The following is a 20,318-nucleotide window of genomic DNA, read 5'->3' on the forward strand; positions in this document are numbered from 1 at the left end:
AAGAAGAGCCAAACCCTACAGAACTAAATAGAAAAAGATAATTTACATGAATTGGTTGCATAACCACTGTCAAGCAAGAAAACACCACACCCACTGTTATTTTGGGTGCGTATGGGATTGGGAGCCAGAAACTCCCAAAATTCTAATCCCGACTGCACCTTTGGCATGTGGTGTTGGGAACGTGATCTCCCTTTGCTTCACCACCTGAAATAAGGGGCTATTAATATTAATAGTACAAACCCATTGTGATGATTAATTTTTGTATAGCACTTTATATTTTCAAAGTGTTAATACTTTTACTATTTTTACTTTCAGCCAGTAAAGTGCAGATAGAAGTCTCAGAAAGCATTTGGACATAACTGACTATGTAGAATATACCTAGAACAATTGTTTAAATACTAAAACTGTCAATTAATCACAGTTAACTCACGCGATTATCTAAAAAAAATAATCGCGATTAAAAAATGAATAGTGATTAATCACACTGTTAAATAATAGAATACCAATTGAAATGTATTAAATATTTTTTGATTTTTTCTACATTTTCAAATATATTTATTTCAATTACAACACAAAATACAAAGTGTACAGTGCTCACTTTATTTATTTTATTACAAATATTTGCACTGTAAAAATGACAAAAGAAATAGTATTTTCAACTCACTTCATACAAGTACTGTAGCGCAATCTATTTATCATGAAAGTGCAACTTATAAATTAGGGTTTTTTGTTACATAACTGCACTCAAAAACAAAACAACGTAAAACTTTAGAGCCTACAAGTCCACTCAGCCCTACTTCTTATTCAACCAATCTCTAAGACAAACAAGTTTGTTTACATTTACGGGAGATAATGCTGCCCATTTCTTAATTACAATGTCACCTGAAAGTGAGAACAGGCAAGCTCATGGCACTGTTGTAGCTGATGTCGCCAGATATTTATGTGCCAGATGTGCTAAAGATTCATATGTCCCTTCATGCTTCAACCACCATTCCAGAGGTCATGCTTCCATGTTGATGACGTTCATTAAAAAAAAAGCATTAATTAAATTTGTGACTGAACTCCTTGGGGTAGAATTGTATGTCTGCTGCTCTGTTTTATTCATATTTTGCCATATATTCATGTTATAGCAGTCTCGGATGATGACTACCTCTAAGCCTGTTTTCCCTGGCATCTTGGAACTTCAGAACCTTGCCTACTTTGAGCCAGGCACGCTAGCTTACTACAAACATAGACCCAGGGTCTGAACCACGTCCCCTAAAAGCTGCAGGCTTAACTGAAAACAGCTTAAGAAGTGTTCCTGTCTCCAACACTCAGATGCCCAACTCCCAATGGTTATTAACCTGGTGAGCCGCATGCCAGAAGTTACCGACTCTTATTTTAAACTCATAGACTTTAAGGTCAGAAGGGACCATCATGATCATCTCGGCCAGGGGTCGGCAACCTATGGCATGCGTGCTGAAGATGGCACGTGAGCCAATTTTTAATGGCAGGCTGGGGTCTGCCAGGACCCTAGTGTGCCATTAAAAATCCTGCAGAGTGGCAAGCTGCAGGGTCTGCGCTCCTGGACTGGAGCGCTGGGCGAGCACAGCAAGCCGCTGGCACCTCCGCTGCCTTCCCCCCCTTCCTCATGAGCCATGCCACTACGCACAGCACTCTGGGGGCTGGGGCGGCATGCTCCCGCGGGGCAGCGTTTGGCTCCGTGGGGAAGGCAGGATGATCCCCGCTCATCCGGAGCCCCGCCGCTGAGAGCGCTGCGCGCGGTGGTGGGGCTCCAGATCAGCAGGGCGCCTCATGGTAAGGGGTCTGGGTCCAGGGGGAGGGTTTGATAAGGGGGGACAGTCAGGGGACAGGGGGGTGGATGGAGTGGGATTCCGCGAGTGGTATTAGGGGCGGAGGTCTTCGGAGGGTGCAGTCAGGGAGCAGGTGGGGTTGGATGAGGCATGGGAGTCCCGGGGTCTGTTAGGGGGTGGGGGTGGATAGAGGTCAGGGCAGTCGGGGACAGGGAGCAAGGAGGGTCCTGGGGAGGCAGTTAGGGTGGGGGGTCTCTGGAGGGGCTGGTCAGGGGACAAGGAGCTGGGAGTTTGGGAGTTCAGGGGGGCTGTCAGGAGGTAGGGGCGTGGAGAGGGATTGGGCAAGCAGGGAGGCATTGTATGGGTCCAGAGTTCTGGGGGTCCTGTCGGGGTGGGAAGCAGTTAGATAGGCATGGGAGTCCAGGGGGTCTGTCTGCGTGTGGGGGTGTGGATAAGGGTTGGGACAGTCTGGGGAAAAGTAGGGGGTAGAGTCCTAAGGGAACAAGGGGCAGGGAGGCTTAGACAGGGTGGGGTCCCAGGAGGGGGTAACTGGGATAAGGAGCGGGGACAGTTGGTGGTTTGGGGGGGGCAGTCACCCAGCCCTCTGCCCTGAGCCCTGACCCCCCTCTACACACTCAGTCCTCTGCCCTAAGCCCTGCACCCTCACAGCACCCCCAGGCCCTGCCCTGAGCTCTGTATCACCCAGCCCTCTGTTGACTCCTTCTCTCACCCCTCATGACCCCAGCCCTGACTTTGGCACCCCCACACATACCCAGCCCCTCTACCCTGACACCTGCATCCACCTCACATGTGCCTAGCCCTCTGACCTGGACTCTTGCCCCCACACATCCCCTGCCGCCCCCCATCCCATGCACCCCCGCACATCCCCATCCTCACCCTGAGCACCAACAGGAGCTCCTGCACCCTCACACAAATGGGAGCTGCCCAGGTAAGTGCCCTCATACCCAAGCCTCCTGCCCCAACCCTGAGCCCCCTCCCTCATTCTAGCTCCTGGCCAGACCCTTCACCCCCAGCCCTGTACTCGGTCCACTCCCACCCTCAGCTGAGTGCAGAGAGAGGAAGAGAATGGGCCAGAACCAGGGAGAAGGTAGGTACCCACTGTATGTGGGCAGGTTCGGGACCCCAGACTGGCAGCAGGCTGAGCGGGTCAAGCAACTGGGATCCCAGCTGGCAGGAGCCAGCAAATGGAATCCTTGAGCAGCAGTTGGCTGAGCGGCTCAGCCCACTGCTGGTCTGGGGTCCCAGCTGCTAGCCCCGCAAAGCCTGCTGCCGGTCTGGGGTCCTGGCTGCTAGCCCCGCACAGCCCGCTGCCAGTCTGGGGTTCTGGTTGCCAGACCCTTCCCAGCTGGGGTCCCGGCCGCAGGCCCCATTCAGCCCACTGCTGGCCTAGATGAACAGAACCCCAGACAGCAGCGGGCTAGCAGGGCCGGCAGTGTAAGATCAACATTTTAATTTAATTTTAAATGAAGCTTCTTAAACATTTTGAAAACCTTGTTTATTTTACAATACAACACTAGTTTAGTTATATAATATATGACTTGTAGAGAGAGACCTTCTAAAAAACATTAAAATGTATGACGGCACGCGAAACCTTAAATTAGAGTGAATAAATGAAGACTCGGCACACCACTTCTGAAAGGTTGCCAACCCCTGATCTAGGCTGACCTCCTGCATATTGAAGACCACAGAACCTCACCCACCCACTCCTGTAATAGAGCATAACCTCTGACTGAGTTACTAATGTTCTCAAATCACGATTTTAAAGATTTCAAATTAAAGAGAATTACACCATTTGCACTAGTTAAATCTGCAAGTGATCTGTGCCCCATACTGCGCTGTCATATTTAAAGAGCTCCAAAAATTGATAAAAATTCAGCCATGATAAGTTCACATTGTAATAAACATGATGTTGGGTTTGTTGTGGTCAGAAAATTAACCTTTGCGTTGCAGATCTATTTGGCATTTCATAGTGAATTTCACCCAGTTTACAAGTCAAAACAAGATGGTTTTTCCTAACTGCTGATGCTGCAAATGACCTCTATAGCTTTAAATCAGGTCTTGTCGGTTCTGCTTTATGCATCACCACCAGAATATTCTGAAATCTGAATGCCACTGAAAGCTCCTTAATGATGCAGAACTCAATCAGCTATGTTGACTTTGCACTTCTGAGCTGAAGTCAAAATGTTGGTTTTTTGTCACCAAGCTAAGCATATAATTCAGAAAGCACATGAGGAGCAGCAGAAAGGTACTAGTTTTACAGCCCTTTTTAAAAATCTAACTACATATGTTTATTTATAATATAATATATATATTTAATAACTAGCAGAAAAGCTTTAAAGCTAAGGAGATAAGTCACTGTGTTGGTTTATGCTATTTACTTTCTTACAAATCTTCCTTGACACTGGCCCAGCCTCCCACATCTGTCTGTTACACTGAATGCTGCTGATCACCTGGCTGCAATTCACAATGAGACCAAATGATGCAGAAAACTAAATTTGAACTTTAACCTTCACCTAGCCCCCTCTCCCCAATTATTCCCCATCCTTCCTCCCACCCTGGCAGCAAAGATTTCCAAAACATTAGGTAAAATGGATTTTTCCCCCCATTCAATTTTGAAAACACCACAAGTATGCTACATTTTGTCTGACAAGAAACCATTTTCTTTTTAAAACACTTCTGCCTAGCATATTATCTGCAACTAAAAGTAGAGCATTTAGAATGAGGTGCTGAAATAGAAATGAAGGGGCAGGGGCTGCTTGCTCAGAAGAGCCTTTTGTCTGGTGATAGTGTGACTAAAGATAATCTTTCTTTATCTTGTATGTTTAACTTGTGTCTGGTATATCCAAAGTGCTGGAAAAAATGTGGAATTACAAGTGAGTTAGGGAACAAACCCATAATATAGGGTATAATTTCTAGGCATGGAAAGGCAGGAAAAACAAACTCAGCAGTTATTATAGTATATATTGTCTCTGTAATCATTCCAAGTCTTCTGGTACGATATTTTCACAATTAAAGTGTACTCTGACTAACGATTTTATAGCAGAAAAACAAAATTATGTTATATTACTCATGCAGGCATCCACACTTGAAATGCATTCTTGTTACTGGAGTTTCTTACATAGTTTAATGACAAAACTTCGGGGGTGGGGGTGGGGATGCTGGTAACTCAATGGCTGCAGAAAACAGAAGGATTTAATATTTAGTGTCACCCAATCAGTGAAAATGATTAATGAAACTCGGGGAGTATACTGCTTTTTATTCTGCAAAGTGGAGCAGACATGGGGGGAAACATATTTGGGCTCTTTAATAATAAAAGACATAGCAAAATTCTGCACAGCTAAAACTACCTGTTATATCACAGTTGCTTATTTCTCCTCAGTGTGATTAGACCCTCCTGTTTCCCTCATTACAGGCTCCTATTATTGAAGCAAAGCCAACAGCAAGTTAGCAAGCCAGCAGGGAAGCAAACTGATTATATAGTTAGCTGTGGAAAAACTGAAATTCTTTATTAAAGGGAAATGAAATACAGTTAATTTATTCTTCAGCTCCACTCCTCCCACACTGCTAGTACTTTGACTTCTCCCTGAAGCTGCTAGACAGCCCAAAAATTACAGAAGAACTTTACTGATTTAAAAATAAGGCAGACTTTGAGGATTTTATTCTGTGGGTTTTTTTTTAAACAGGATTATTTTTTCCATTAACAATTACTGTAACTCACTCATAATACAGGACAGAAAGAGGAGAGAATAATGTGAACATTTCACTTTATGTAAACTGAAAGATTTTGCAATCTATTTTAAATGGTATTTATAGAGGCAACAGTATCATAATTAAGGTTGAGCTGAGTTTTGCACTTAAAGCGGGGATTCAACCTTTTTTCTTTGTGTATGAAAAACCCAGTGTCTTGTCTCCCAAGTTAAAGAACTTACTCTTTGAGCACCAAATTTATTTTCTAAAAATTTAAAAGTTAATCTGTTTATTAGTGTCCAAGTTAAAATTATTTTTTTAAATTACTCCTTTAAGGAGTTTAGAACCAGGCATCAGGCCTTTTTTTGCTCAGTGATCTTAACAGAATAATGCAGACTTGTCAAACTCCCAAAGTTAAAACCACAGACATTTTGTGCATAGGCTACATCTGAGGACCCACCACCTTTCAAACATTTCCCTCTCATTATTCTTTCAAAAATGAAATTTTCTTCTTCAGCTGAAGTTGACAAATAATATTCTTTTATAGAGAATGCCATGAAGAACTGCGCTCTTTCAAAATGGCTGCCATCTCCCTTTGTTCTCAGTGGGACTGAGGCCACAGTCTGTTCTTTGCAAAGATGGTCACTGCCTCTTTTCATCTACTTCACAGTGTTTCTTTTCACTTCCTGCCAGCATTGGAGGACACCTTGGTTTCTCTCCCACTAGGAATAATGGGAAGCAGTAGCCTTTCTGAAAAAGGGCATCTAAATGTGGCCTTTTTGAGATTTGAACTGTGGACCCAATAATGTTGAGGGCAATTCTAAATGAGTGGGCTGTGCAGCGACATGAGGAAAAATGCTATTAAAAATTAGCGTAATCTACTCAAATCTGGGACCATAAACACTAAAATGTCTTCCTCTGATTTGTATCATTATTGGATGGTGTACAGAGTTTGAGTGCCTTAACACTGCATTTCCTGCAATAACCTTTTGATTTAACAACTCTGAATTTGTTAGATTATGATGCTTGGTTTTGGGACACTTACCATACCCCTCTAATGTATTTTTCCCTAAATTACTGGTAAGTGCTCTCATCCTTAACTCTGTTTTCACAAAGTTTTTGTCTAGGATTCATAGAGCTCCTGCAGTATTCTATGTCTGACAGAGAGCGCTAAGTACATTGAATGAAAATATTAGCATAAAAAAGCAATGGAGCCTAGTATGTCCAAACAACTGAGCAAAGTAAGCAGTGTAGATTCTATTATCAGTAGAAAGATATATAGACTATGAGGTACAGTTGTATTTTCTTCTAGTTTTTGGAAGTGGAACATCAAGTAAGAGAGTGAGGTGTCTAATTCCTCACACTGTGAGATTGATCCATGAAGGGAAGAGAAAAGGGTGGGATATGTTTGCATTTTAAAATGCAGTATTGCTTATTTCAGTGAAGATTGGTAAAAAAACAGATGAGCTCTAAAGTGACATTGTGCCTGCATGATGGATTTATTTTTTAAAGTACCATTTAATGATTTGGGTCAGGTGAGAAACTGTTTAAAGGCCACTGCCAGCAGTGGCGATCTACAGTTTGCCACATAGTCACAGCAGGCCTATTTAAAGGTTTTGGGGTCACATTAACCTCTGGTATAAGTTAGTGTAACTTCACTGACTGCAATAGTGGTGCCTCTTTATATCAGCAGTGCATTTGACTAAGTCATATGAAGTCAATGGACGCATGCCCTATTATAACCTGTGGAGAATTTGGCCTCTTGAAGAATCCAGAGTGTTTTTTGTTTGTCTGTTTGTGGGGGAGGTGAGCAGTGAGAATTTCTTGGATTACATTTATTTGCCTATACCTATACTTACTTAACTATCGACGCATGCCCACTACAAAGAACAACAGTAAACAAAATAACTCACATTAATATAAAACATATTTTCAGTGTAAGAAATTCAAAATAAAAATGTTTAAAAATGAGATCGCAGCTCTGAGATGTTTATAGTGTCCTTTTGAACAATTTATCCTCTGATCCATATTATATATCTATTTTTAAACAGTCCATCACAGAAGAGAGAACCGCGTTGCCAACTGCAGCATCAGAGCTAGAGGATTCAACCAAGGCATAGTGTCTAAAGAAGGTATGTGCCAAAAACCACGTAGTGGCTCTGTAGATTTCTGAAATGGGAACATTTTTAAGGAGAAACATAGATGTAGATTGTGATCTAGTCGAGAGCGCCAAAATATTGATAAGGGGTGGCATGTCGATAGCCTGGTAGCAAGCTATAATATACTCGGAAATCCATTTAGAGAATCTCTAGGTAAAAATGGCAGAAACTTTTGACCTGTCTGCAGTCGAAACAAACAGTCTATTGGATTTATGAAATGGCTTAGTTCTATCCAGATAGTGGGATAATGCCCTTCTGACATCTAGAGTATGGAGAACAGTCTCCAGGATGGAAGCACGCAGGTTTGGAAAGAAAACTGGTATGTATATGCTCTGATTTAGATGAAATTTGGAAGTTACTTTAGGAAGAAAACCTGGGACGTGGTTTTAAGGACACCTTATCCTTGTGGAACATTGTGAAAGGGTCGGGGGTCCTACCATTAAGGCCCCAATCTCTCTAACTCTATAGGCTGAGGTAAATAACTACTAGAAAGACTGTTTTAATGAGGAGCAGGGGCAATTGGTTCAAAATATGGTTTTTGTGAGGTTCTTGTGAACCGAGTTCAAGTCCCAGATAGCAGTAGAACCTTTTTCTGTGGGAAGAGATTTCCCTTAGCCTTTTGTGAATCTCACAGTTGTGGAGTGAGCCAACAGAGAACCTCTTGATAGTAGTATGAAAAGCTTATGCCAGATGAATTTTGATGGAATTAAGGGACTGTCCTGATTTCTTAAGCTGTAGCAGGTACTCCAGGACAAGTGGAGGTGGGCAGATTCAGGAAGCAGCATTGTGGAGTTCACACCTGTGGCCAAATCTTGTCCACTTTTGAAGGTACGTAGTTCTGGAGGACTACTGTTTAATAGTATGTGTTGTACCTCCACAGAGCAGGATGACTCTAGCCCCACAAACCACCTTGGAACCATGCCATTTGGGCTGAAGAATGCCCACATTGGGATAGCAACAGAGAGTCCTGTGGCACCTTATAGACTAACAGATGTATTGTAGCATAAGCTTTTGTGGGTGAATACCCACTTCGTCAGATGCACCAGACACCTAGCATCCTGGGAAAGGAGCTGAGGAACTGTTGGGTGATCTATCGGAGGATAGAGAACATGATGAATCAGGGAAAGAAACCACATTTGTCTTGACCATATCGGGGCTGTCAGAATGACTCTGGCCTTCTTCTGCTTGATCTTCTTTATTGCCTTGAGGATGAGAGGCATCAGAGGGAAGGCATAAAACATTCTGTCCATCCAAGACAGGAGGAAGCTGTCCCCCAGGGAACTACAATCTAACGTTTCCCCATTGAGCAAAATAGATGGCATTTTTTGTTGGTAGTTGTGGCAAAAAGGTCTACTCTTGGAAACCCCCAAATCCAAAAGATTCCAACTAGAATCTGGGGATCTCTTGCTCAAAGCAGGACCAATCCCCAGACAGATTTTTACCCCAGTCCCCTAAATGGCCCCCCTCAAGGACTGAACTCATAACCCCGGGTTTAGCAGGCTAATGCTCAAACTGCTGAGCTATGTCTCCCCCCCATTGTGTATGCTGGATAGTTGCACTGCCGAGATCCTTATGTGATGCTTTATGCACCAGCTTTATTGTCTCAGTACATAAGGAAGGGGATCTTATCCCTCCTTACCAATTGAAATAAAACATGCAATCCATATTGTCGGTCATGACTTTGATGGATCTGTATCTGATGAGAGGAAGGAAATGAAGACAGGCATTTCTGACTGCTCTGAGCTCCAGAAGGTTGACAGGGAGACTTGTCTTTTTGGGCAATCATCTGCCCCATGCTGTCAGAGAGCCAAGATGCATCTCCCAACCTAACAAATACATATGTGGTTACTGTACAGTTACTGTCAATGTTGGTTGGAGAAAGGGAACCCTCGCCCGTACATTGCAATGAATCTTCCATCCGCCTAGAGAAGGCTTCACTCACTGGGGAATTGACACTCACTTATCTAGACTGTGTCTGTTTGGCAAGTAAACCATTCTAAGCCACCCCTGGAAACAGCAGAGGTGTATCCTTGTCTGCTCTGTCACAAACAGGGCCGGCTCCAGCGTTTTTGCTGCCCCAAGTGGCAAAAAAAAAAGCCGCGATCGGCAGCCAGAGCTCTACCACCGCTGCTTCATTCTTTGACAGCAATTTGGCAGCAGATCCTTCCCTCCGAGAAGGACTGAGAGACTCGCCGCCGAATTGCTGCCAAAGAGCCGGACGTGCTGCCCCTTTCCATTGGCCACCCCAGGCACCTGCTTGCTGCGCTGGTACGGGCTCTGGCCCTGATCACAAATGTACAAGCAGCCATGTGACCCCAAAGCTGAAGGCAGTTTCTGACTGAGGTCTGGGGCCTATCCTGAATCATTTTGACAAGACTCACTAATATCCAGAACCCAGCCATGAAAAGAAATGCCCTGGATGTCAGAGAATCCAGGGATGACCCTATGAATTGTATGTTCTGGACAGGCATAAGTGTGGATTTTTCTATATTCAGCTGAAGGCCCAGGTCCAAAAACAAAGTAAGTGCTGTCCTTGTGGTGGACAATACCTCTTGATAGGATCAACTTCTAAGCCGCTACTGATAGGACCTTAGAGGAAAAAGTCTTGGAGCTGAGGAGAGGCCAAAAGAAAGCATCTGATACTGAAAATGATCCTGGCCCACCACAAATTGGAGGGATCTCTTGTGAGGCATATCACTATATGGAAGTATGCACCCTGGAGGCTGAGGGCTGAAAACCTATCCCTTGAATATAGCAGGAATTACAGCTTCCAGGTGCACCATCCTGACATTCTGGCCACATCCTCCTTTGTTCTTTGGTCTGAGGAAATAGTTTGAATAGAAAGTCTTTCCTCTGTATTAAGCAGGTACCGGTTCTAAACAAAGAAGGGTGTTTATTTCCTGCTTCATCCCTGAAGAGGGATGGGGAAGATGGATGAGGAGGAGGGAGAGAGATAAAGTGGATGGGGTAACCTGATATTACCTCCAGCACCCATTTGTCCAAGGTGATACATTTCCATGCATGGTGGAAATGGGAGCATTGGTTTCTATTGGGGGAAGTTGGGCAAAACAATGAAGGCTAACAATGGGGGTTGTGAGGGAATTTGAATCCTTCACTGTTCTGTCAAAACTGGCACTCTGATGACAATGCCTGTTGCAAAGTTGTGTCAGATGTGTTAGAGGGTCTATTTCTCTCGAACCTGTGCCTCTTCCTGGGGTTTTCTGTGGAATCTAGAGAATCATATAGGGTGGCATCTTTGAGCCATTTGCAATATGCTGAACTTCCATTAGTTTGCAGGAGTATAGATGCTTAACGTGTGTGAGGTAGCCCTGGATTCTATAAGGGTATGTAATGACTCTTCAGTGTTCTCTGCTTCAAACTACTTCAGTCCATCAAATGGGAGATCCTCAACCACATGCTGTGGGAGGCAAGAAAGTTGTAGCCAGAAATCCCTACAGATCACCATTACCACAGAAACGAAACAGACTGCAGCATCAATCTCTATCTGCAACAATGTTCTTGCCAGCAACTGTCCCTCAGCAATAGTAGCCTGGAGTTGTTGCTTTGATCTGGAATGAAGGTGTTCAATAAACGATCCAAATTTAATGTAGTTGTGGAAGTTGTACTTGGCTGTCAGTGCTTGGTAATTCACAAAGCAGAATTGCAGCATAGCCAATGAAAAAGCCTTCCTTCCCAGGAGGCCCAGGCACTTTTGGTCTCTGTCATATGGGGTGGAGCCACTGGGGAGGGATGGGGGGGAGCTAATAGGGAGGCTGCCAGTGAGTGCTCAGCACCTATCATTTTTTCCCCATGGGTGCTATAGCCCCAGAGTACCCATGGAGTCGGCGCCTATGACTGAGGCTGTATCAGGCTGCATGGATGAACTGCCCCCTTCCTTCTCAACTGCCTCAGCCTGGGGTAGGCAAAAAGAGTGTTTGCTTCTTGCCTACCCCAGCAATTATGGCACTTCTCTTTAATTAGTTAGCAGAACTTTTGAAAGTGTGCCTGAGGATGGAGAAGCAGTCTCCATTCAGGATTGTTCCCCGCCTTTCTAAAATCCTCTCTCCCATTTCCTCTGTGTGTGGTCCACATATCATCAGACCGTTGGGTCCTACGCACAGTAGAAAGGGGATACTCCCTCCTATTTGCTTCCCCCCCACACCCTCCTTCCCCGTTCCTCTTCAGGGACCCTTCTCATGAGCACTTCCTTCTACAGGGGGTCCAATCACTTCTAGCTTTGGCAGCTATAGAGGAGGTTCCGGGACAGTCAAGGGACAGGGGTTTTAATCCCACAACTTCCTAATCCCCAAGGCCAAGGGTGGGCTTCGGCTCATCCTGGACCTACGCGGACTCAACAAATTCATGCTAAAGTTGAAGTTCTGCATGGTCTCACTAGGGACCATTATTCCTTCCCTAGATCCTGGAGACTGGTACACCACCCTTGACATGAAGGACGCTACTTCCACCTTGCAATCTACCCAGGGCACAGACGCTTCCTTCGCTTTGTGGTCAATCAACATCACTTTCAATTCACCGTCCTTCCTTGCGGCCTGTCCATAGCCCCCAGGGTGTTTACCAAGTGCATGGCTGTTGTGGCTGCCTCCCTTTGTCAACAACGGATCCAAGTGTTCTCATATCTCGACGACTGGCTTATTTGGGGTCGCTCAGGGATCAGGTGCAGTCTCATGTTCAGCTCACCATGAACATATTCAATTGACTGGGCCTTCTGCTCAATGTCACTAAATCCACTCTGGTACCAACTCAGAGGATAGAATTCATAGGAGCAGTCTTAGACTCAGGCCTAGACTTCTGCCAGAAGCATGCTTCCAATCCCTGGCGAACATCATCCACAGCCTGCAAAGCTTCCCGACTTCAACTGTGAAAACATGCATATGTCTCCTGGGATACATGGCCTCTTGCACGTATGTGACCAGGCATGCCAGGCTGCGACTACGTCCACTCCAAGCCTGACTATCAACAGTATACCGCCCAGGTTGAGACAGCTTGAGCACGGTGATTACCATCCCGCCAGGGATATTAGCCTCTCTAGGCTGGTGGTTGGATCCCAAATCATTCTGCGAAAGGGTGCCATTTCACACCCTGCAGCCCTCCATGTCCCTAGTCACAGATGCATCATACCTGGGATGGGGAGCCCACCTTGGGAACCTCTGTACACAGGGGCTATGGTCAGCAGGAGAGTTATCCCTGCACATCAACGTATGGGACTCAGAGCAGTGTGCCTGGCGTGTCAAGCATTCCAAGAGTGCATTCAAGGCCATTGTGTTGCAGTCTCACAGACAACACAAAGGCCACATTTTACATCAGCAAGCAATGGGGAGCCCAGTTGTCCCCCCTCTGTCAGGAGGCCACTCATCTGTGGGAATTCTGCATAGCCTACTCAATCCATCTGGTGGCATCATTTCTCCCAGGAGTCCAGAACACCTTAGCGGACCACGTCAGCAGATCATTCCAGGCTCATGAGTGGTCAGTTCGCCCGGACATCATCCACTCTGTCTTTCTGAAGTGGGGCTTTCCCCTGATAGACCTATTCATCTCTCGCGAGTATCGGAAATGCCAGGTGTTCTGCTCTCTCCAAGGATACTCTCTGGGTTCCCTGTAGGACGCCTTCCTAATACAGTGGAAGGATCACGTGTGCTATGCCTTTCCTCCATTGCTGTTAGTCCACAGGGTCCCGATCAAGCTGTGCAGAGACAGAGCCCATCTGATTTTGGTCGCCCTGGCATGGCCCAGACAGCCACTCTCATAGAGCTGTCAGTGGACACCCAGATTCCACTCCTCCTGTGGCTAAACTTGATCACTCAGGACCACGGACGACTATCATCCCAACCTGCAAACTCTCCACCTCACAACATGAATGCTGCATGGCTAAATCAATCTGAGCTGTGCTGCTCTCGCTTGGTTCAGCAGATCCTTTTGGGTAGCAGGAAGCTCTCTACCAGGTCCACATACTTAGCTAAGTGGAAGTGTTTTTCCTGCTGGTATGCTCAGAGTCATACCGCCTCCCTACAGGCGTCAGCACCTATAATCTTGGATTACCTCCTGTCCTTAAAACAGCAGGGCTTGGCAATAACATCCATCAGAGTGCACCTGGCAGCTATTTCAGCTTTCCACCTAGGCGAAAATGGGCGTTCAGTCTTCTCCAATCCCATGGTCAGCAGATTTTTCAAGGGGTTGGGGCATCTGTGCCCACAAATTCAACAACTAGTCCCTACGTGGGATCTTAACCTGGTCCTATCCAGACTCATGGGTGCCCCGTTCAAGCCAATGGCCACCTGCTTGCTCCTGTACCTTTCCTGGAAGACAGCCTTCCTCGTAGCTATCACCTCGGCGAGGCGGGTGTCTGAGCTCAGGGCACTCACCTCAGAACCACTGTATACGGTGTTCCACAAGGTCAAGGTACAGCTGCGACCCCATCTGGCCTTCCTCCCTAAGGTGGTGTCTGCCTTCCATGTCAACCAGGACATCTTCCTCCCTGTCTTTTACCTGAGGCCGCACGCCTCTCGATGGGAACAACAGCTGCACTCCCTGGACATTCGCAGGGCCCTGACCTTCTACAGCAAGCGAACAAAACCTTTCAGGAAAACGTTGCAGCTGTTTGTTGCGGTGGCAGACTGGATGAAGGGCCTTCCGGTCTCCTCCCAGTGCATCTTGTCCTGAATCACATCATGCATCTGTGCGTGCTATGACTTGGCTGGTGTCCCAACTATGCAGATTACCACCCACTCCATGTGGGCTCAGGCGTCATCCTCTTCTTTCCTGGCACACGTGCCCATACAGGAGATATGTAGGGCAGCAACTTGGTCATCGGTGCATACCTTCGCCGCCCACTATGCGGTAGTGCAGCAGCCCAGGGATGCTGCTGCATTTGGTTCTGTGGTCCTTCACTCCATGACATCTCATTCCGATCCCACCGCCTAGGTAAGGCTTGGGAGTCACCTAATTGGAATCAATATAAGCAAGCACTCGAAGAAGAAAAGACAGTTACTCACCTTTGTAACTTGTTCTTCAAGATGTGTTGCTCATATCCATTCCAAACCCGCCCTCCTTCTCCTCTGTCGGAATACTTGGCAAGAAGGAACTGAGGGGGTGCTAGGTCAGCCGGGGCATATATCCAGCGCCATGAAGGCGCCACTCCAGGGGCGCCTCAGCCAACCCACCGAGTGTTGCTAGGGTAAAAAAATCTCCCGACGATCGTGCACACGGCGCGCACACATCTAATTGGAATGGATGTGAACAACACATCTCGAAGAACAACAGTTACAAAGGTGAGTAACTGTCTTTTATAGAAAGAGTGCTATATAATCTCCATCATGCACCATAGGTTCTATTGATAACCTCGCTACTGTAGTTGATCTTGGGGGCTGAACTGTCACAGATTAAAGTAGGAGTAAATCCACACCTGGGGGTGAGTAAATGGTTAAAGTAAACAATGGCTACAGATTTGGTGCCTGAACAGATTTGCTCTCTGACCCTACCCCAAAGGGAACACACAGGGAAAGCACCCCATTTGTAAGAGATTGATGTGAAAACTAACCTGGATGGGAAGTTAAAATCATTTTGAGCTTTTGGTCTTAAAGAGCCAGACTGCTATAAGCAATGTGATTATTTGGCGCACAGTACTTCTCTTTTTAGTTTGTTCCTCTTTTGTATTCCTTGCTCTTCTAGTCTACCTCCTCTTCTTATCTCAAACTTCTGTAGCTTATAATTTAGAAGGAAATTATTTTTGTTTTAAATGCCCAAATGTTAATGGGGAATATTGTGATTTGTAAAAGTGGTACCATAGTAATTGAATATGCAGTAATGCTGGGACCCAGCACCCACTTACAGACAAGTCTCTATCTAAGTGGCTGAGGGAGCTAATAGACAATTCAAATGATCAGTAGGTTGAAAGGCTCAGATAAGCTGACCCCCCTGATTATTCCCAAAAGCTTCTCTGGACTGCGACACCAATGGAGGATCGACACTATTGTATGGAGTCCATTGATCACTAGCCCTCCTTGTCAGGGGATAACCAATTGTAAGTGGTCAAAAGGGGGAAAGGCACTGTAAGGCGCTCCCCTGGGTACTGATCTGTTAAAAGGCCAAAGAGGAAGAGAACAAGAGACACTTCCGGTAGGGGAATTAAGGAAATTTTTGGTATTTAAACCAGTTAACAGGAAAATTGTGGAAGGAATACCTTCCACTGAAGAGTGTGTTACAAGTTAATGGGGACTAAATGAAATAGTGATACAAAGTTATGGTCAAATGAGTAAGTATCAAAGGACCAGACAAATGAACCTCCATTCATCAGAAGATAACAGAACCTTAGTTGTTTACATGTCTTCGAGACCTTGTAACCAAGTATTTTGTAACCCATGGGAGATTTTCTGGAACCTGCCAGGCCAACTATCACTCATGGGTCATCTTATCTACTTCTCCTGGAGATAGGAGGATTTATGTAAAATAGGTGTGAAATAAATTATCTTGTAAAGTGATTTCACTAAAAATCTGTTTGCTTTAATGATTAAATGGGAAATAATTTAAAGTCAAGGGTATTAAGGCATTAATTGTTCTCTGTGCCTTTAAATTGTAGTATCTGTGCCTGAGTGACTTTGTTTTTCTTTTTTACCTCAGAGCTGAAAGAAACCAGTCAACTTAAAGCTCTTTGGCCCGTACCAAATGTGGTGCTGTATAAAAAGGGGGAAGCAACTTCTCTAGACTGCATCTGTGGGGGAAAAGAACAGACAAAGCAATTCTTTTTTTTTTTAACCTAAATTTAATGTAGGATTAAGATTTGCTACATATGAACCAGTATTAAAACTTTTATGTTAAATGTAGTTTGAACAAAGCCAGTTAACACTGTTTTTTGTGTAGGGGCATCTAACTTTAAGTATATTAGTAATTTATAAAATTCAGCATTGGCTCCCAGGGCTTTGCCTGATGTAAATGTAAAAGATAACTTAGTAAGAGGAAGTAGAGTAAAGGAAACCCCACTCACTATTCCTCTAATCTGCAAGGTACTGCAGGGGGAAGAAATTGGGAAAAGGAGCAAAGATAGAAAGAACCCTTAGATAAAGTTAAAATATTAAGTATCTGTAAAATTAATATATATAGTTTTGTTGTTGCACATTTGCATTGGCCGGAATGCCAGCCACAGAAGTTGGTTTAAATTCTTGATTGTTAATAAATGTATTTTTAGTTTAACTAATTGTTGATTGTGTATCAATATCCAAAGATAAGTATTCTGGACAGATCCTTGGCCATGATAAAAGAAAGCAGCAATGTATGCTTTATACAGGAATTTTGTAAAGGAAATATTAAAGCCTTACTTTATAAAAATAAGAATAAAAATAAAAAATGTAGCAGCCTTTGCTACCCACAGCATAACAGTCATGATTATTATTATTGATCTAAAATTCACCATTTTAGTAAAAGTGTCTAAAGTAATTCCTAATACTTTTTTTTTTATAATTCCCTTTTATTTTATCTAGGTAAATAAAGCATGTGTTAATATTTTAGTTAAACCATTTGTTTTTTTTAGATAGGATATGAACATTCAGGAAAGAGACCTTTTCATAGGCAAATTAAGGTGTAATCTAGTAAAAAGAAGTAGTTTTTAAAAAAATGGATAAATTTACAGTACTCATCTGCCTTATTGATCAATACTGGTGTCAACTAAATACTTGAACAGTTAATAGTTGTAACCCTTAGATTTCCTCGACCTGCCCTAAACAGCAATGTCTAATTTGTTATTTGGTGGATTGTTTATGTATTTAACTTTTTTTTTCTAAAGTATTTGATATCATGTGTTTATATATAACAATATTGGAATTATTTGTCCCTTGGTTATATGTTTTACATCACGTGACCATGTTATTGCATTTATTTTCATTTGAGATTTTTTTTGTTGCAACAAAATTTTTGCACACAAAATATGAAAGAATAATATTATTAAAACAATGTTATGGTATCACACTATTTCAATATTCTGACTAGGCTATAGCCACCATTGGTGTGTTATTATAATAAACTAATGGCAGTTCAATTTTTTTAAGCAAGTGTCAGTTATAAATATAGGTATGTTTGTCTCAATAATTTAAAAACAAACACTTTCTATTGATTCAACTTTTGGTTAACTACAGGTCTGTCTCATCTTACTCTGGGGTTACGTTCTGCAGTCAGCGTGTAAAGCGAAAACCGCATATAGTCAAAATTACATTGAGTGTAATGGCAGGTGGAATCACCTGCACTACACGAACAGTATCTAAATTGTTATTTTTCTCTTTTTTTGTTGTTTTTGCCAACTGCGTAAAGCTGAATTTGCACATGTTAAATGCACGTAAGATGCGACAGGCCTGTAGTGTTAATTTTGATATGGGGTTTGTTAAGCAAACTGGCCAGTTGTTTGGCATAACCCAGGTTAAAAATAATACATTTATTAAAAGCAAATCAATATTAATGTAGTATTGGTAGCTATATTATCACTATGTTGTATAATGTAACAATATATATTTTTTAGTTATCTGTGTTATAAATTGTTAAACCAAATCAAATTAATGCAAATATAAAAATAAATCAGGCACCAGCTAAGGAAGATGGTGTTGGGGTTATATATAGGGATTATCACCCCAACAAGAGGGTGACAGGAATTAAGGAACCAGTCTCACCTGATTTTGAAAGATTTACCTTGGATCAACCTGTGATTGATATGCTAAGGAACCTGGGTTTGTTGATTATAGGTTGATTCAGCAGAAAGTCCACATTCTGCACAACACACTGAAATGGACTTTTGTGTTAATATATTTACTGTATTTTTTTTGTGGGGGGAGCGAGGATTCTGTTTGGGTATGAAGTGCCCTTACAAACTTTTGTTACTCTGGTACTTTTGAGTGTTAACTTGCTCAAATAACTCACCCTCAAGTATGTTATATTAGTGTTTTAACCTCTTGCCCTAGCAAACACCTTTATGTTCACAAGATAAATGGACCCTTTATATGTCCAAACAATAAAGCTAATTTATCCTCCAAAATGGGATCTGAGGGGCTTGATGTAAACAGGCTATAACACATCTGTGAGCCAGCCTGTCACTCCCGTTCAATTTCTTTGATTAAGGGAAATCAAAAGGATCTAGTTCCTGACTTGAAAGCCCTGCACATGGAAAAATAAAAGCATTGTAAAACCAATTTGAAGGTTAAAACTCTCCATGTTGATGTTCCCTTCAAAAAACATCCGGGAATTGATTAAACCCTCCAAACTGATTTTGTAGGATCACTCTCTCTTATACAAAAGGTGGCTGGTAGTGGATCTATTTTACAAAGTGAGTTAAAAAAGCTTTTCCCCAAAAGGTTAAGTACTGCCACTGCTAAGGCTCTGGTAGAACAGATGTTTTTTTCACTGGAGGGTCTCATCAAAAACATCCCACTTTATGGGTTATGTATTTCGAAATAGTTTATAATATAATTTAACAAAAATTCAACTTTCTTTATCACCCACAGGTTTTGGGCATAGTGTAAAGAACCAATCAAATGACCAAATTAAAAGCTGGTAAATGCTTGTGGCAATTTGGAATATTTTAGAATAACTTTTGCTGCCTCAACTGGCTGATCATCTTTTGAGGTGAAGACCAAAAGAGAAATGGAATTTGAGCAATCCAGTATCTCCCAAATTAAGAAAATTAAAACGGCTACATACCTGCAATCCTGGCACAACCATATGCACAAAGTGCTTTGGTATGTAGTGGTTTTAATAAAGCAAATAAAATAAAATAAAATAATTGCAAAGTTGGTAACTAAGTCATGCTCTTTTCATATAATGTATTAAAGTATGATTGCTGCCACAGGTGGTTAAAACCATATAATGTTATTAATGAGCTTTATTTAATTGAATATAAAATTTAAATCACTGGTAATAAACAAAAAGTAAATAAAGTTTTACCCTGGTAAATCAACTAAAGCTGTACCAGGAAAGAAAAAAAAGATGTATCTTTGCGGGTATCCAACAATCCAGGATCCTCAGAGGAGACCGAAGTTGGAACTGGCTCACAGCAAAATGCAGCTGGCAGCATTGTTCCTTCTCTGCGGCAGCCTTGGTATCCTGACAGGGGGCTCAGTATGGCACCTGGCCTGTCAAGTAAATGTAGAGTCTTAACCGCCAGTATTTGACCCCCACGTGGAGGAAACAGAGAAAATGGACAACTTCAGGGGTCTGAACTCTCACATATTAAAATAGGTGTAAACCCCAGGACCGCCCGGGGCAGGGAGGGGGCAAGTGGGGCAATTTTCTCCAGGCCCCACAGGGGCCCTGCAAGCCCTGGCCCGGCAGCAGTCTGGGTCTTTGGTGGTGGGGGGCCCTTAGGTGCTGCCAAAGACGTGGAGCGACTGAAGAGACACCCGCTGCCAAAATGCCACCAAAGACCCGGACCACCACCGGGTGAGTAAAAGCGCTGCAGCTCCCCCGCTTTGCCCCAGGCCCCCTGAATCCTCCAAGCGGCTCTTGTAAATCCTCCCCTTGGGGTGGATAATTGGTTAAAATAACCCATAACTATAGATAGGGCTACAGGCCGTAGTTGTACTGTACCGCTTTGCTGTTACTCTCTCAACATTTTCTTTGCCTTCTTCCCCTAACAATTTTGATAATGGTGTCACTCCACCCATAGACC

At 43.5% G+C, this 20,318-nt stretch overlaps 1 long non-coding RNA gene across 1 annotated transcript; it reads left to right on the plus strand.

The window, feature by feature from the left end:
• Window positions 1–7,549: 7,549 nt before the first annotated feature.
• On the plus strand, window positions 7,550–17,118 carry LOC115646858. The gene is made up of 3 exons (XR_003999160.1): window positions 7,550–7,633; window positions 8,393–8,488; window positions 16,295–17,118. It is a non-coding gene; the product is annotated as an uncharacterized LOC115646858 (long non-coding RNA).
• The last annotated feature ends 3,200 nt before the right edge of the window (window positions 17,119–20,318 follow it).

The sequence above is a fragment of the Gopherus evgoodei genome, chromosome 2, assembly GCF_007399415.2.
Source record: "Gopherus evgoodei ecotype Sinaloan lineage chromosome 2, rGopEvg1_v1.p, whole genome shotgun sequence".
Classification (NCBI taxonomy): Eukaryota; Metazoa; Chordata; order Testudines; family Testudinidae; genus Gopherus; species Gopherus evgoodei.